General features: G+C 38.6%; 1 pseudogene; it reads right to left on the bottom strand.

The window, feature by feature from the left end:
• Window positions 1–10,290: 10,290 nt before the first annotated feature.
• LOC112477547 lies at window positions 10,291–10,406 on the bottom strand (annotated as a pseudogene).
• Between the last annotated feature and the right edge of the window lie 8,845 nt (window positions 10,407–19,251).

Genomic DNA, 19,251 nt, shown 5'->3' with positions numbered 1-19,251 from the left:
GTCGCCGTCCTCCGGGGGCTCCGCGCGGCGGGCGTCGGGAACCGTGCACTTGGACTTGCCACGTTTTTAAAGCGCTCGGGGGTCGGGGGGACGGGAGGAGGTTGGGGTATTCTCGGGGTTCGCTTTGTGGGGGGCAACGGAAGGGTTAACTCCAGCCTGTCACTTTCCCGGAGGGTGGGACTTGGCGAACCCGTCGGTCCTGCGAGAAAGCTGCAGAATTGAGGGGCTCCCCCAAGGCGCCACCCGGGACGAGGAGCCCCAGTGCGGGCTCGCTCCCGAATTCTGTGCGCAGCTCGTCCCCAGTAATTCTGTTACGGGGTCTCACTCGATCCCCCGGGGACCGAGACCGCGGTGGTGGCTGCTACGCTGGCTGGTGGACGCTGGGGAGGGCGGTCCAGCCAGTCCAGCGCGCTGCCCGTCCTCGATTAAGCCAGGCAGTTAGGGGGGGGTCTCTGCTTTTCCGGGGCTCGCGGTCGTACGCGGGAGACAACACGGGTCTGTAGTCAACAGAAAGTTAACTGCCTTGAAAAACAGGGCTTCGTCTTGCGTGAGGGTGTTTCCCTGGGCAGGAACAGCTTATTCCAGGCCCGGGGACCCACATACAGCGTGGTGTCTATGCGGGAGTGATTGAGTGCAAGGGCGATTATTAAATTATTTTGCTTATTTGTGTAAGGCATAAAAGCGAAAGAGTCTCATCGGTGTTTAGAGCCCAGGGGTTGCCGTGACTCAGGCTTAGCGGGTAGGGGCTTGTACTTGTCAGGATCCTCTTTAGAACTATTCCAAAGAGAGGTGGCAGCGCTTCATCTACCTTTGGATGACGCTTGGACTCATTTAATAGGAGACTAGCCGCCCAACTGGTTTGGTCACAGGAATGATTCAAACACAGCTCCCTTATTGGAGGAAACAGGCGACTTGTGACTCTTAGTCCTTGCAGTAATGAAGCAACAGGAATGAATAAGACTTGGAGGAAAAGAGAGGAACTGAAATACAAATTGCCTTTGAAGAACGTTGCATATAAGTATAAAGGAAAGTTACCTCTTTGTAATTCAATTTTATTTGGCTTGAGAGGACTATCTTTCAACAGGTATAGTAGGGTGGACTATGTATGTAATACCACTAAAGTTAATAAGGAAAAACTTTGAGCTAAGTATCCGTGTTAGAACTTTTATACGACATGAAAAACACCAGCCTGAGTGTAGATGAGCTCAGTTAACTGTAAAATTTTCTGATATTCCCTTGAGATAAGAATTGGAGTCTCCTTGTAAATCCTACCCTTTTAACAAGACTGGATCAATTTATAGTGTAGATGGGTGTGTTACTACAATCAGTTATATTTGTTACAGACAAGTGGTTATGCTTGGGAAACAAAGAAAACTTTGGTAAATCATTGAGGAACTCAGAACCCTGTAGCTTGATAACAGTGAGCACTCTGGGTTCCCGTCTGGTTCTGGCCCCTTATCAGCCTGTATCCTTTTTTAGGTCTTTGCTTTCTCATCTCTTAAGTGGAGATAACAATATGTTTCTTGCAGACTTGCTCTGAAGAGTAAGTGAAATGACAGATATGAAGTAACTAGCATCATGCCTGCCCATAGAAGGGGCTAGGTAGATGGTCAACTGTTATTATTTGTGGTGGGTACATTTCCTTTAATGCAGAAAAATTGTTTTGAAAAATGTCGAGAAGGGAATTAGCTGGGGTCATTCCTTCTTTAAATCTCTGTATATCCAGTGGGCTGCAGTAGTGGATTTGTGGATTGTGGCAGGTAACACACCACATCACACACACACGCACGCACACACACACACACACACACACCTTTGTTTTGTTTTGTTTTTGCATTAAAGATTTTAATAACAAAACTTCTGGAAAGCTGTTGAACTCAAAGTGAACCAGTGGTTCCACTATTCATTTAACATGAGACTTTTTTTTTTTTTTTAAATTATGGTGTGGACAATTCCTTTAAGAAAAAAATCTGGACTATAATTGACTATGTATTGGCTAAGATCCTGGAAAAAAAAAAAAGACATCAGTAAATTTCACACTTTTTCTTTTTAAACCTCAAACTAGCCTAATCTGTGATTCTCATAGAATATATTGAGGATAGGGAAAAGGTTAGTAATTAAAGGTGATTTTACAGACTTTTAGGTAGAAACAATGTGTCCAAAATAGTAAATGTAGCATTATCTTTTTAGGTACTGTTCTTTATATTTTATATATAAAACCTTTGTTTTATAGACTCAAATACAGATGCGTTGAGCACTGTGTCACTGTTATTCACATTCAACAAGTAACTTCCCAGACATGAAAAGTTTCAGGTGAAGCCAATTTTCTTTGGGTAAAAATCAACTCTTATAAACATTAGATTAAAAGGTGGCTCTATCTTCTGCCTAAAAAGTTGAAAAAATAATGGATGTTATTTAACTTATTCAAATGGTTCTTGAAGCTGACATACTTATATGTAGTGTTTGGTCCATTCTGAAATTAGGCAGTTTACTTATAAAGAGTTTCAGTCCTAAAATTCATATTCTTACAGTTTTAAAACTGAAATTATACTTCATTTTATCTAATATTGTAGTAGAGGCACTGGATATACATAGTGTTCTCTTTATTTTGGATATTAAAAAAAGAAACACCTCTAGTCTTTAATGTTTTCATTCGTGTTAGGGAATGAAATAGTGCCCATTGCTAAGTATTCTGGAAGTTATTGCATAATAAATCATGTGCCCTATGTGTGTAATGTATGTGGAGCAATCTTTAATTTTTAACTGAGACTTTCATATGGGTTATAAGATAGTTACTAAGAAATGTTACATAGGATCTACCAAAATGTGAAAGGATACACTTTATAGACATTGTGTACTTTTTAAATGAGTAGTGGTATAAAAAATTGTCTACATTTTTGTAAAGTGTTGATACCACCCACAAAGGTTAATCCAAGGATGAGAATTAGGAAAAGGAGATATTTGAGAAGATTATAGAAATCTGAACCTAGAATTATTTTATTTTTACCCTCATTTTATAGATGTAGCTAGGAGAAAGATTAAATGAAATTCCTAAGGCCACAAAGCTCATTAGCAACAGAGATAAAGTTAGAACCCAGGGCCAGTGCACTCTGCTTTTCCTGTCTGCCTCTGCAGATCCAGTCGAGGTGAGTGTCAGAGCTGTAAATTGAAAAACCTTAATTCTTTAAAAATATTTTTATGTATAAACTCCTCTTAGGAATCTGGATAGCAGTTTAAAGCGAAGCACCTTAAATCAGGTTTACTAAAATTTGAGGAATGAATATATGTGTGTGTGTGTATTTGTGGACATGAATTAGGGGAAGAAATGATAATCTATGGAAAGTAGAAGTAATGGAATATTATATTATGTTGGGACATTTAAATAACTGGCTAACAGGCATGGTTAGGTTATGGAACTACACTCAATATCTTTAAAAAGTAAAAATAGTTCTGTGTTTTAGCAGAGTACTTATTATTTAATTATTTGGGGGTAAGAATAGCAAAACAGTTTTTAAAGAAAAGTTGCTGTGGCTCGAGTCTAAAGTTTAACAAATCTCAGACTTGACTGTAGACACCAGCCAGCCTCCCAGTGAGGAATTCTTCCAGTACTGAATGAGTCGTGGGGCATGAGGCATCCTGCCCAAGAGCCTCTCCTCAGAGGTCTTTACCCCCCACCCCAGCCCCTCTCCTTCGCTTCTCCTGGACACCTAGAATCTCAGAAGCCCAGTGTGCAGCATGATGGTTTGACTTCCCCACGCCGCGCAGTGATCACCACAGTAGGTTCAGCCAACACCCACCTTCTCAGGTAGCGACAATAAAAAGAAAAAGGAAAGAAGGGGGATCAGTTCTCCTTACCGTGAGGAGTCTCAGGGTTTACTCTCAGCAGCTTTCCTAGTGCTTATTTTATTTCGTAACTGAAAGTTTGTACTTTTTGACCACCTCCCTCCAGTTCCCCTTCCCCACCCTTTTCCTCTGCTAACCACTAGCCTGATCTCTTTTTCTGTGAGTTTGGTTTTTTTGGTTTTTTATTTTTTAGATTCCACATATAAGTGAGACCATACAGTATTTGTCTTTCTCTATCTAATTTATTTCACTTAGCATAATGCCTTCAAGGTGCATCCATGTTGTCACAAATGGTAGGATGTCCTCGTTATTCATGGCTGAATAATATTCCATCATATGTACATGTTAGTTTCTTTATGCATTCACCTATCAGTGGAACTTAGGTTTTTTTCCATGTCTCAGCTTTTATAAATAATGCTACTATGAACATGGGGGTGCAGATATCTTTTTGACTTAGTTTTCATCTCCTTTGAGTCTATTCCTAGAAGTGGAATTGCTGGATCATATGGGAGTTCAGTTTGAGGATTCTCCATACAGTTTTCCATAGTGACAATTTACAATCCCACCAACAGTGCTGGAGGGTTCCCTCTTCTCCTCATCCAAGACAGCATTTGTTATCTCTTGTCCTTTTGATGATGGCCATTCCAGCAGGCATGAGGTGATCGATACTGCGTTTCCCTAATGACTAGTGATGTTGAGCAGCTTTTCATGTACATGTTGGTCTTTCACGTATCTTCTTTGAGAAGTGTCTTTTCAGGTCTTTGGCCTGTTGTTCATTGTGTTATTTGTTATTTTTGTTGGTTTTTAACTGTTGAATTGCCGTTGAGTTGTATGAGTTATTTTTATTTTTTTGATATTAACCCCTTATCAGATATGTGGTTTGCAAATTTTTTTTTTTTTTTTGCCATTCCATAGGTTGTCTTTTCGCTTTTTCGATGGTTCCTTTTGCTGCGCAGAAGCTTTTTAGTTTGATGTAGTCCCACTTGCTCATTTTTTATTTTGTCGCTTGTGCTTTCGGTATCAAATCCAATAAATTATTACCAAGACCCATGTCCAGGAGATTTACTTCTAGGTTTTCTTATAGTTTCATGGTTTCAAGTCTTACATTTAAATCTCAAATCCATTTTAAATTAATTTTTGCTAGTAGCGTAAGATATGGGTCCAATTTCATTCTTTTACATGTGAATTTCCAATTATCCCAGCACCATTTATTTAAGAGACTGTCTTTTCTCCACTGAGTATTATTGGCTCCCTTGTCAAATATTAGCTGATCATGTATGCTTGGGTTTATTTCTGTTTTTATGCCAGTATCATACTGTTGATGACTATAGCTTTATAGTATAGCTTGAAATCAGGAAGTGTGATGCTTCCTGCATTGTTCTTTCTCAGAATTCTTTGACTATTTGGATCTTTTGTGGTTCTGTACAAATTTTAGGAGTGTAAAACCTGTTTTAATGCCTTCATCTGTTACGGCGTGTCCTGTGTGTATGTTGTAATATGTTTGATCATTTCCTCATTGAGCGGTATCCAGGATTTGGCTGTCGTACATCAATTTGATCTGCATTTCCTGAGGATGGATTCCAGAGTTGGCATCATGGGGTCAAAGGATATGAATATATTTCACATCAGATGGCCAAATCACTTTATAGAAAGTATGCATTCCCACCGAGAAGGTCTTCCGAACAGATTTCATGTATAAAGTTGGACTTCAGTTAAGCTCTTAGTCCTTTGGTGTTTTGGGGGCAAAACGTAATTTGATTTTGTTGAAAAGGTGAAACAGCAACAGTATTTTTAAACTGTCCTATTAGGTAATTGCTCTTTGTGTCTAACGTTTTACGAAGTTCCTATTTATGTGTCAGCAGCTGCTAAGACAGACTATAGAGAACGTAATTCCTTTTTCAATTTTCTTTTTCAGCGAACTTTGCAGGCAAACCATAGTGTTTTCAACTTATTGGTGGATTGCATTAGGAGTTTATATTCCAGAACTTTGGCATATTTCCATGTGATCCTTACCATGTGGGATGCTGCTTTTTTTTTGGTGTGGGGAGAGGGTTAAAAAATATTATTTTCTAAACCAGAGTCTAAGAAAATCTGCAAGTGGACCATTTTCGAGGCTATAACATATGAATTTTCTAAAACACAAGTATACTTATAAAAGTTGATTCATGTCTTTCAAGCTCATATGTGAAAAAAAAAAAAAACTAAGGAAAAACATACTAAGCTATTTGCTGAATAGGTTAAAATTAAATGATAAATTAAGGCGGTATCCAGGGTTTAGTTTTTCTAAGATGTGACCAGCCAAAATGGAAATCTCTAATGGGATACTTTGAGTTAATTTTTTTCTTCAAAGTCAAAATCACAGGGCTTATATTCTATTCTATTTTTTTTTTTCAGTTTATACTGTTTCTTAAATTAGATAATGGATCTTGTATTTGGATCCAATTACATAGTTTGCCCAGTTTTATATACTAGAATAACATTTTTCATTTCCTGAAAGGAACTTTTTTGTTAATTTAAAAAGTCTTTAGGGTTCATTTAAAAATCATCTCTAAGAATTTTGTTATTTTAAAAAATTATATTACTGACAAAATAATTTTAGGTTTCAGATATATAAGTAGTGACATTTCTGCTTGAAAATTGAGGCCTTTCCTCCTAAACTGTATTAGAAAACTAATCATTTGTTGTTAAAAAAAAAAAAAAATTAGGTGATACTTGGCAAAATGAAGCTAAAGATGTCTTTTTTGCCTGTTCACTTGATAACAGTTACTTTAGCATCTGCCAGTGTGCTATACTTATGATAAGAATATATTTTGAGTTGAAATTTGTTGGCATATGAATGTGGTGTGGTGAGTTTATTTGGAATATGTTGAAATCAGGTGGCTACCTGAGTTAGAATGGCACAGAAGAACTGAAAGCCAAACTATTTAGGTTCCAATCACCTGTGTTATTTTTGTCAAGTTATTTAACCCGTCGATGTCTGTTTCTTTATTTGTAAAATGGAAATAATAGTACTTTCTACCTCGTAGAGTTGTTATGAGTTGATACCTGTAAAACACTTTGCACAGTGTTCAAAACAAGGCATGTAGGAAGTGCTTCGTGGATGTTAGCTGCTGGACTACCATATAATATGATCTCCTTGAGGGCAGGGATTTCTGTCTGTTTTGTTCACGGCGTATTCCAGATGCCTGAAACAGTGCCTGCCATGCACTAGGGGCTCAGTTTCGAATGGACAAATATTATATTCAAAATACAAAATTAAGAAACAATGCCTTATGAATCCGTGCTCATGTTTCAGGATGCCAAGTGAAGCATAATGTCAAGAATGAGAATTCTGGAGCCTGGCAGATTCTGATTTGAATATGGACTCGGCTATTTATCGCTTGTGTTAGCGTCTATTTTTCATTTTTTCCTCTTCTGTAAAATGTAGATGGTTATAGAACTTCCTGGTAGAATAGTTCTAAGAATTAAATAATGAATCTATGCAAGGTGATTAGCACAGTGCCTGGCACATAGTTAGCACTCAATAAATGATGGCTGTTACATCTTAGGAGTAAGATTTAATTATTAGCTTTTATGTTCAATTACCGTTTCGATTTCTCTTGGTTATATTTTAAATAGTAGTAGCTTTTTTGTTTAGGAAATAAGCCTTTTCTCTTTCGTTTTAATTCTTGGGAAAATTTTGAACTTTATAATTATGTTGAATTGAATTGAAAGCAGATGGGTCCGGTGGGAAAAAATGTTTTAGCCTCCAGGATAGGCTGATAATTGTTGATGGACCTACTAATAGTTCTTCCTTTTAGAAGATGAAATTAGATCTTATATACTTCTCCTTGGTATACAAGTCCAGTATTTGTTGTGGAAACAGTCCGGAACAGAGCTGGAAATATAAGTTGTTCTTTTGATTGTTTCATCACTGACTAATGGTCGGACTATGGACAAGTCATTTAACTTCGCTGTTTTTCAGTTTGATGTTGGTGACGGTTGTGAGAACCTTTCTGACAATGAGTGCTTTCTTGTACCTGGAATCAGAAGTCTTAGGCATCGATCAGAGATAAACAAAAATGTAAGGGCTCCGATATAAAGTGCCAGTCCTAAAATCCCAGCCTCTTGCCAAAAGGAAAACAGGTGGTTTGCAGCTTTATGGTGAGAGATGGAAAAGTAGACTGCCCCCTACAGGGAGAAAAGAGCAGCTCTAGGCAATGGTGTCTGCCATCTAGAATTTAGGTGACCTGTACAAGTGCATTGAGATTTTAAGTTTGGATAAGAGCATAATATTGCTGTTCATTCTCATGTGTTGGTTGTAATATTTTAAACCCCAATTTAAGCTTCTGGTGGTTTTAATGACTGTTGACAGTTGCAAATTTGCAAGCCCCAACAGGCAGTATACTGTGTGACTGTGTCAGCCCATTCTCTCCCCGATGAGAAGTGGGCTCTTGAGAACGTATGCATGCATGCTGGGCCAGAAGGAGCTTCTGGCAGAATCTCCACTCTCAAGGTGGCTTAAGGTCTGGTTTGGACACTGATCACTAGACCTACTTTTTAATTTTTCTCTGGAAAGCTCAATTTTGTGTGGAGAATGTTTTAATGCAAATCTATAGACGTCATCATTTATAAATACATCAGCATCAGAAAAAAACTAGGAAATGGAGTAAAGCTCTTTTTCTCCCTCCAAAATCTAGCTGTTTCACTCCACTAGATTTTGGTTTCCTTATTTCGATCTTATTATTTCATCATTCAGTGACTGAATTTTAAAAAATCATTTGTTTCTTAAAAAGAACACACAGAATTCATATGTGATGTTTAATAGAATGTCCAGATATACAAACAAAAAAATAATCTTTAATACCATTGATTTAATCGTTATTAATATTAAGCTGTATGTCTTTCCAGGTTTTTCCCCGTCTCTTTATATATACAAATATAATTGAAATATAATGTTATATTAGTTTCAGGTAAATAACATAATGGTTTGATATTTGTATACACTGCTGCAGGATCACCACTGTAAATCTAGTTAACATCCATCACTACACAGTTAAATTTTTTTTCTCATGATGAGAATTTTTAAATTTTTTTTTTTTTTTTAAATTTTTAAGAGCTTATGTGAGCCAAACTGACGACATGTCAGGAAGCAAGATCTCAAATGCTTCTCGAGAAATTTTAAGGTCTACTCTATTAGCAACTTTTAAATATGCAGTACAGTATTATTAACTATAATCACCATGCCGTACAGTGCATCCCAGGACGTATTTATTCGGTAACTGAAAGTTTATGCTTTTTGACCCCTTCACCCATTTTGCCCACCCCTCACTTCTGGCAACCACCAATATATTTCCTTTGTCTATGGGTTCAGGGTTTTTTGTTTGTTTGTTTGGTTGGTTGGTTTTGTTTTTTTTTAGATTCCACATGTCAGTCAGTTTTGACCAAGAACTACAAGGCAAACAAAAACTTTATTTGGGGGTCTTGTAAAGAATTACAAATCTAGGAGACACAGATTTGGGTAGAAACTCCAGCTGTGTTCTGAGGGGGAAAGAAGGAGACCGAGTTTATAAAGACAGAAGTGAAGCTTCCAGAAGGATATCACAAGCTGCTCTGGTTGGTGCCGGCGGGCAGATTTCATCTTTCAGTGCTTATGTCTATTGCTAGGTGACAAGCTTCTTTTTTAATAGAGAGTTCAGTGATGCAGACCCAGCTCTAAGAGCTCTATCAGGATGTAGCCATTTCAAAAGTGTAAAAAGTTAATTTCACATGGAGGGGCTGTATTAGCTTCCTGGGGGCCTCCTCGCTCCATTTTAGACTGCTCTCTTGATAACACCGACTCCAGTTTTCTGTTTTTCTTTCACACACATATAAGTGAGATCATAAAATATTTGTCTTTTTCTGACTTACATCACGTAGCATAATGCCCCGTACATCATTTCTTGGTAACAGTGGGAGGATCGTGCTGCACATACACTGTACCTACAGTGATCCCATGAAGTCGGCTTGATTTGTCCACTTTGATGACTAAAAGGCAGCTCAAGTCCAGTCAGTATAAGATGGGACTCTTGATCCCTTCCTCCCTCAATCCAGAACCAACATCTACCCTTTTCTAAAAATATTAAATCAAATGGATGTTACAGGCTTTAATTAACCCTTATATGTATATTTTGTTTACAGTTATCATTTTTCACTATTGAATGATTGAAATGTTTGTTTCTGAAATTTTCGTTTTTGAAATTTTCTTTAGCATTCCAGAAGCTGAGCCAAACAGTGTGGCCAGTTTTAACCTTTAAATTTTCCTATCATTCTAGCTATAGCCATATCACCTTCATCATTCATCATCATTTTACCACACTTATCTCCGTCAGAAAGTACTTGTTTATCGTCTTTGCCTCTTTATGAATGTAAGTTCTATAGGAGTGGGGCTTTGTCTCTCTCTCTTTTTAAATTATTTATTATTATTTATGCCTACAGCACCTGGCCTTCCTAGATGGTCTCCCATCCAAGTACTAACCAGGCCTGACCCTGCTTAGCTTCCAAGATCAGACATCGGGATTGTTCAGGGTGGCATGGCCGTAGACCATGGGCCGTGGCTCCACTGGGGCCTGAACTCAGGACCTTCTGCGTGTAAAGCAGACTTGCTAACCGCTACACTATGCAACCGTGTTCTATTTGTGTGCTTTAAACATAAAGGTTATCTGATCTCTTGGGATTTTTCTGAGGTGCTGGGTAAACATGTAGATAGTGTCAGATTCAGAATATCATTTTTCTTGTCAGGTTACTACATTACTGATTATATTACCAGTGGTTGAAAAGATGAAGCGTGGTCCTCAGTCCGCAGGTCCCAGTTAGGCTGTGAGATGTCTGCCTGGAGCCTCAGTGCAGTCTGTTGTGGATTCACAGTGCTCAGAGTCAGCAGCGACTCTGGAGCAAGTAGACATTCCCATGAAATGGGAAAGGCAGTGGCTGTGTTGATCTTACAGATCAGGAGCAAAGAGGTCATCTCTAGACATCCTGCTATTTCTTAATCATTCTTTTCCTCTCTCTCCAGCTCATGGGGGCATTCAGTAAAAATCTTTTCATTTGTTTAGCTAATCAAACAGTTGGCCGTTTGGTGAAGTGCTTTCACACACAGCGCATGGTATGAGTCTTTCGGCCTCCTTGTTAAGTAGATGTTCATTGGCTTATATAAAGTAAAGGAAGGTTAAGTGACAGTTTTTAGATAGTTCTGGAATTCAACTCCATCTCTCTCCCTGAATGTTCTCTTCCGTGGAAAAAAAGGTGGGTTATGATGAGTCCATGTTTACAGACAGATCCTTTAGGATCTTGCTTTGCCATCTGATGAGGACAGCCCTTCCGAGTCCTGTATCCGAGGCTACTTTGAAAACTGGACATGACCTCTCGTGATATTCCACATGTGTTTTTAGCTTTCTTCGCCACTGTTACTCAGTGCTTTAAGTCTGCGTTAGTGGTGGTTTTCCTGCTTCGCTATTCTGTCCTTCCTAGGAACACAAAAATTTCTGGTTTGGGGTTTGTTTTTTGGCAGACTCTGGAGGGGAGCTTCGTTTTTCCAGTGAAGGTAGCAGGATGGGTATGAGGAGAAGGCTGGAGGAAGCAGGCCTGTGAAGTACTCGTCAGAGTGTGGTGATGAGGGAGAATGAGACGCCCAGGGTACCGGGACGTTAACATCGCCTGCCATACGCTGTTCATGTCCGGGTGCTCCTTTACCCTGCGATGGCACCGCCTGGCGCACCGTCCAGGTCCCAGGTGTGCAAAGCCTTGTCCCAGCTCTTCTAGGCAAAGTAACTGCCCCTTGCTGTTTACTTTGTATGTTGCTTAACTCTTGTATTTATTTTGCCAGTTATTTACCTGTCTCTACTTCTAGACTGCAGACTTCCTTATTATTATTTACGCCCTCTAAATGCAGCTCCGAACCTGATTCAGTAGGTGCTCCGTGATTATTGACTTAATACAATAAAGCAGTATAGGGTAGCATCTAAGTATATGTTGGGTCGGACAGGCCGAAATTTGAGTTCTAGATCTGCCAGAGCTCTGTGAACCCCTCCAAGCCCCGCTCTCCTCACTGGTGCTGTGGGGATGAGAACAGCTGCCCCATGGGCTCGCGATGCGGCTGAAATAATGAGCACGGTGCCCGGCATGGTGCATGCTCCGCAGTAGGTAGTCACCATCGCGATCGATGTGACTCTGGAGTTAGGGCGGGAGCACGTGCTCCAGACAGACGGTAGATGAACCGGAACCCCCCACACCCCTCGGGAGCACCGAGTAGGGATTCAGTTTCAGGCGAGCGTGAAGATTTCCAAGATGGTCGTGTTCTGGGCACTGGGGACCAGCTTTTGATCTCAAGCTTCTGGACAAATAATGACCCTTGCTTACCTGTCACCAGATAACCCTCAAAAATGCTGGAAGCATTATATTTGAGTTCAAATCCCAGTTTGGCCACTAGTTAGCTGTGTGTGTGACCTTGACCTCAAGCTTCCTTTTCTGTAAAATAAGACCAGTAAAGTGAATGGTGTCATGCTGCTAGTATCATCCTGATTATTAGTGTTATTAACAGTGTAAGTCAACAACACGTGTCCTATCTAATGACACTAATGTTTGCTCGACAGAGTGATCGCACATAACTGGAAAACATTTTTGTCACTCCAGCCTCTTCCTGGACTCTTAGTTCTCCACGCTCCCCACCCGGATGGTAATAAGTGGGGCTGTAGACAGCTACTGAATAAATGATGATGTTAGCATCTAGAAGGCACTGCAGTTTGGAACCCGAGCAGTGGATAATGACTCAGTATTTCGTGACTGTCCATCATTCAGGAGCTGAGTTTCCGTGTGAAGCAATGCTGATAACACTGCTCGGCTAATGGAGTGTCTAGTCTTTCTTCGGGGACACCCAGAGAGAGTCAGAAGGTGAAAAATAGCCGGTGAAAGAAGGTATTGACACCGTGGCATTTTCTGCAGCCATACCACTGGACTGCCAGAGAAACTGAGAAGCGCGGAAGCAGAGATGTCTCTACTGACATATAAATAGCTAAAAGATTTGATACAGTCCAGTTTTCAATGTTTTTAGGGAATTAGTAACTATAATATTTTTAAAGTAACAGTGTTACTAAACATTTGGGGGGAGGGGACACAAAGCAATCCACATGATGTTAGTGGAGGAGACAAGGTTGCAAATCTGTGAGGCAGAAAATGGTTACAAGCAGGTGATGAAGGACTAAGAAATTAAAACCCGGGTCTTAGTGTCACAGTTTGCTTCCTCTGGAGTCTGACATCAAAATTATGTTTATAAACATTTTGTTGCCTCCACTACTGCCTTCAGGAATTCCTGGGCTAGTCTCTACAGGCTAAGGAGGGTGGCCTGCTTTCTGGCATACCACGGTGGGGGACAGGGGAGGGGGTTAGTGGCTTCATTTATCTTCTAGATAAATACTTCTAGGTAGAAAAGAGAACTGTTAAGAAGTCATGCCTGTGCTGTCATCTGGCCTGGTATGCTGTAATCCTTGGTTACTTTTAGAAGATTTTTCACTTCTAACATTTGAGAGTTCAAAGTAGCAGGAATCACGAGTTAAAATTGAAACTAGGAGAGTTTCTGGGTAAACTCCTCAGTAATGTCTCTTGACATTTTAATTGCAGATCTGAGTAGCCACTAGTAAATGTTCTGGTTTCAGTGAGCAGTACAGCTGACTTCCCTGGAAGTCGAATGAGGCAGACTCAGAAAATTGCATAAAACGGTCATCACTTGTTAGATTTCTTCATGGTCCAGAAAAACCCCTGTATAACTTCCTTTGAAGAAATGGAGCTGAACGGGAAGCAGAAGTAGTTAATGGATGATACTGGACCTGGGAATTTCCGACGAGTCGGTTCAGTTCCTACAGAGTGTTCTTTCTCAGAGAAGTTAGGGCAGTATGCGATGCAAGACTTGCGAGGCTCCCAGTGGCCTTCCTTGTCATATTTTTTCAGAGGTAGCAATAGTCCTGACAACTTCCTTGTACTAGCTTGTGTTCTTCACTTTGGAGACCAGTCATGGCAGTTTTTAAAATAATGCTCTGCTGTTGATCCATCGAGAACCTAGTCTCGTGGCCAAATTCCAACACAGATTAGTTTCGTCTTTTATTTTGTGTTCGGTGAATTCTGGAGCAGGTTTCCAAACTGCTTAAAATCGAACCAGGGCACAACCAGACGAGGGAAGCAGCTGTATGCGAGCAGCTGTGCTTAGTTATATTCTGGAAATTTTAGACCAGAACGAGTGGTTCCTGGGACCCTAGGAAACACGGATGGGTTGCTTCTAGAAACAACCTAGTGGAGTTTGTCGTACCCTGCCTCCCCTACCCTCCACCCACCGGCATTTGGTTGAACACAGCTGACAATCTAGACCATTCAGCAAATGATAGATGTCCCTTAGTCAGGGACTGTTGTTCCCACATCACAAAAAAAAAATCCATTAGTTCATAGAACTTTGCTATAGATTGGCTTGAATTTTCTAGCCAGTGATCCATCTCTCTTATTTCCTGTACTGTCTTATATCATTATACTCGATTTAGGATAGCGTATCAAACTTTTGAATATTGTAAACTATTTTTTGGTGTCTGGGAAATGCTGGGCTCATAAAATGAGTTGAGAAATGTTCCTGTCTCTTCTATTTTGGGGAAGAAATTATGTGGAATTGGTGTTATTTCTATTTAAATGTTTGGCAGAATTCATCAGTGAGACCATCTGGGCCTGAAGATTTCTTTTTAAGAAGATTTAAAATTACTAATTCCATTTCTTTTTTTTCCCCCCAGTCTTATTTTAATTGAGGTTTAATTGACATATTACATTATCTTAGTTTCGGGTACAACATACTGCTTTGATATTTGTACGTATTGCAAAACGATCACCACAGTAAGTCTAGTTAACATCTGTCACCATATATAGTTACAAATTTTTTTTCCTTTTGATGAGAACTTTTAAGATCTACTCTCTTGGTAACTTTCAAGTGTGCAATATAGTAGTATTAACTGTAGTCACCATACTGTACAGTACATACCATGACTTAATAGTTATATCTGCAAGTTTTACCTTTTGACCCCCTTCACCCATCTCCTCAACACCCCCACCCCCGCAGCCCTCACCTCTGGTAATCACCAGTCTGTTCTCTGTGAGTTCAGTGTTTTGTTAAATAGAGCCTACATGTAAGTGATATCACATGGTATTTGTCTTCCTTTGTCTGACTTATTTCACTTAGCATAAGGCCATCAAGGTCCATCCATGTTGTTCCAAATGACAAGGTTTCCTTCTTTTTTATGGCTGAGTAGTACTCCAGTGTGGGTGTGGGTGTGTGTTCGCACACGCACGCGTCTCGCACATCTTCTTCCACATCCATCCATCCATCCGATGCTTAGGTGGTTTCCACGTCTTACCTTTTGAAAATAACGCTGCAGTAAATATGCAGGTGCGTAGATCTTTTCAATTAGTGCTTTTGTTGTTGTTGTTGTTGTTGTTTTGGATAAACACTTGGAAGTGGAATTGCTGGATCATATGGTAGTTCTATTTTTAATTTTTTGAGGACCCTCCATACTGTTTCTCACAGTGGCCGCACCACTTACATCCCCCTGAATGCACGAGGGTGCTCTGTTCTCCACATCTTCGCCAGCCCTTCTTGTCTTTTTGATAATAGTCATTTTAACAGGTGTGAGGTGATATTTCATTGTAGTTTTGATTTTCATTTTCCTAATAACTAGTGATGAACATCTTTTTATGTACCTGTTGGCCATCTGTATGTCTTCTTTGGAAGAATGTCTTCATATCCTCTGTCTTTTTTTAATTGGATTTTTTTTTTTTTTTTGCTATTGAGTTGTATGAGTTCTTTATATATTTTGGATATTAGCCACTTATCAGATATATGTTTCGCAAATATTTTCTCCTATTCAGTGGATCACCTTTTCATTTCGTTGATTTCTTTTGCTGTGTAGAAGCTTTTTAGTTTGATATCATCATACTTGTTCATTTTTGCTTTTTTCGCCTTTGCCTTTGGAGTCAGATCCAAAAAACTCATTGCCAAGACCAATGTCAGGGAGCTTACTGCCTGTGTTTACTAGGGGTTTTGTGGTTTCAGGTCTTTAATCCATTCTGAGTTAATTTTCGCATATGGTGTAAAATAGTGGTCTGGTTGCATTTTTTGCACGTGGTCCAGTTTTCTCAACACCATTTATTGAAGAGATTGTTCTTTCTCCCATATTACGTTTTTGGCTCTTTTGTCATAATTAATTGACTATATATGCATGAGTTTATTTCCAGACTCTCCATTCTGTTCCATTGATCTGTATGTTTGTTTTTATGCCAAACCATGATTGGATTACTATAGCTTTGTAATATAGTTTGAAATCAGGAAGTGTGATAGCTTCACCTTTGTTCTTTTTTCTCAAGATTGCTTTGGTTATTCGGGATTCCATTTCTTTAATAAATAGATATCTACTTAAGTTTTTCTTCCTGGATGAGTTTTGGTAAATTGTGGCTTTCAAAGATTTGGTCCATTTCATTGGAGTTGTTTAGTTTATGTACAATGAGTTTTAGTATTTCCCTATCGTCTCTGTGGGATTTAGTAATATCCCTTCATTATTAATATTGGTAATTTTTATCTTTTGTGTTCCTTTGTCAGCTTATCAGTCTTATTTATCTTTTTAGAAAATCGGCTCCTGATTTCGTTGATACACGTCTATGGATTTTCTTTTCCCAGTATTTTTGATTACTACTCTTAGTATTTTCTTGTGTTTGTTTTGGATTTGTCTTGCTTCCCCCCCCCCGCCCCTTTTTTTTTTGTGATATAATTGACATACAGAACTGTGAAGGCTTAAAGTGTACAGCATGATTAATTAACTTTCCTATATTATGAAATGATTACCACAGTAAGCTTAGTTAACATCTTATCTCATATAAATTCCAAAAAAAGAATAAAGGAAAAAAAAAAACTTTTTTTCTTCTGATGAGGACTCCTAGGATTTCCTCTTAACAGCTTTCAGATACTCCATACAGCGGCCTTAACTGTGGTCGTCATGTTGTGCATTTGCTCTTTTTCTAGTTTCTTAAGTTGTTAATTTGAGACCTTTTTTCCTAATATAAACACTCGGATCTCTGAATTTCCTTCTAAGCACTGCTTTAGCCGCATCTCACAAATTTTGATGTTTTTCATTGAGTTTAAAGTATTTTCTAATTTTCCTAGTTATTCCTCTTTGACCCCCTAGATCATATATAGTCAAATATTTTGTTATTCCCAGGCAAGTTTATATTAATTATTTCTAGTTTAATCCATTATGGTCAGAGAACATCTTTTAAGATTGTTAAGCTTTGTTTTATGGCCAGGATGGTTTATCTTCAGTGAATATTCCATGTTCACTTTACAGGAATGTATTATGCTCTTTTTAAGTGGAGTGTTCTGTTGTTACCAGTTAGATCCAGTTGGGTGTCGATGATGTTAAATTCAAAACCCTTGCTGGTTTTCTTGCAGTTTGTTCTATCAGTTAACATGGGAAGAATTCAGACATCTCAATAATTGTGGGTTTGTCGATTTCTCCTTTTAGTCCCATCAGTTTTAACTTTATTCTAAAGCTTTGTTGTTAGGTGCATACCTTTTTAGGGTAGCACGTGCTCTTGGTGAATTGATTCTTTTATCATCATGCCGTGTCCCTCTTTATCCTTCGTAATTTTCCTTGCTCCGAAGTCTGTTCATTTGATGTTAATACAGCTATTTCGGCTTTCTTTTGGTAGTTGCATGGAGTTTCCATCCTTTTACTTTAACCTACCTACATCATACTTACAGTGGGTTTCAGCATATAGTTGGGTCTTTTTTGAGGGAAAAAAAAAATGCATCTGACAGTCTCTGTCTTTTAATTGATATGTTTAGACCATTTACCTTTACTGTAATTATTGATAGATTTGGATTTAGTTTCAGCATTTTATTATTTATTTTGTGTTTTTTTTATTTTTTTGTTTCTCTCTTTCCTCTTTCCTGATTTCTCTCTCTCTTTCTCTCTTTTATTGGACTGTTTTTCAGTATTTAATTTATCTGGGTTTTTTACTGTTCTCTTTGGCTTATTTAGTGGTTGTTCTATGGATTATGATATATATACTTTACCTAGTTTATTATTAGAATTAATATCATTTCATGTAGAACGTAGAAACCTTGTATCTACATATCTTGAAAACCATACCAGACAATGTTGTGATTTTTTTTCTTTTGACCATCAACCTTTTAAAGTATTCAAGAGGAAAAGAATAGTTGGTTACACTAACCCACATATTTACCATTTCTTTTGCATTCCCTTAATTCCTGACATTCTAGATTTCCAAACCTCTGTTAGTTTCTTTTATACTGGAAGAACTTCCTTTAGCATTTCTTTTAGAGTATATCTTTTGGCTACAAATTATTTTAGTTTCTTTTTTTCATCTGAAAATGTCATTTTCATTCCTAAGGAATATTTTTTGCTGGGTATAGAATGTAAGCTGGCAGTTTTTCTCCACCTCCCACCAGCACTTTAGAAAAGGCCTCCTTTATTGTTTCTAATGAGAAATTCATATCGGTCAAGTCGTTATTCTCATGTCACATGTCATTTCTCTTTGGTGGCTTTTGAGATTTTTTTCCTTGGCTTTGGTTTCAGCAGTTAATTATGATGGATCTGGATCTGGGTGTGGATTTCTTTGAGCTTAGCCTGCTTTGGGCTTGTTGCACTTCTTGAATGTCTAAGTTTGACTTTGACCAAATTTTGGACATTTTCAGTCATTCTTTTTCTCTTAATTCTGGGATTTCAGTGATGGGAATATTAGACCATTTTATATTGTCTTACAGATTCTTGAGGCTCTGTTAATTTTTTTTCCCCAATCTGTTTTTCTCTCTTGTTCGACATGGGATAATTTTGATTGATCTGTCTTCAACTTCATCGAGTCTCTCCTCTGTCATCTCCATTCTTATATTGAGCCCATCCAACGTTCGTTTTTGTTTTTTTGGTTATTTTTTTTTTTTAAGTTCTAAGGTTTCCATTTTGTTCTATTTTATAGCTTTTATTTACCTGCTGAAACTTTCAGTTCCATTCATTTCAAGAACGTTCACCCTTCTTGGGGCATGGTTATGATAGCTAGTCTTTGATAATGCCAACATTTAGGTCATCTTAATGTTGGCACCGCTTTGTCTTTTTCCCTTGCTAATTGTTGAGTTTTTTGGGGGGAGGCGTTTTGTTTTTTGGGTTTTTTTTGGTTCTTCATGGTTTTTTTGGACACTTCGAATGTTTTGGATTCTGAGTTTTGTTTAAATCCTGTGGAAAGTGTTGATTTGTTCTCTTGTTTTGTTTCGCAGGCAGTTGACCCAGTTAGGTTCAGGCCACGTGATCCAATTTGCTTTCTTCTTTCGGCTTTGGTTCTCATGTCAGTCCAGTTTTC

Source organism: Pteropus alecto, unplaced genomic scaffold, assembly GCF_000325575.1.
Source record: "Pteropus alecto unplaced genomic scaffold, ASM32557v1 scaffold53, whole genome shotgun sequence".
Classification (NCBI taxonomy): Eukaryota; Metazoa; Chordata; class Mammalia; order Chiroptera; family Pteropodidae; genus Pteropus; species Pteropus alecto.
Note: the sequence above shows the minus strand (reverse complement) of the source record. Positions and strands in the feature narration are given on the sequence as shown.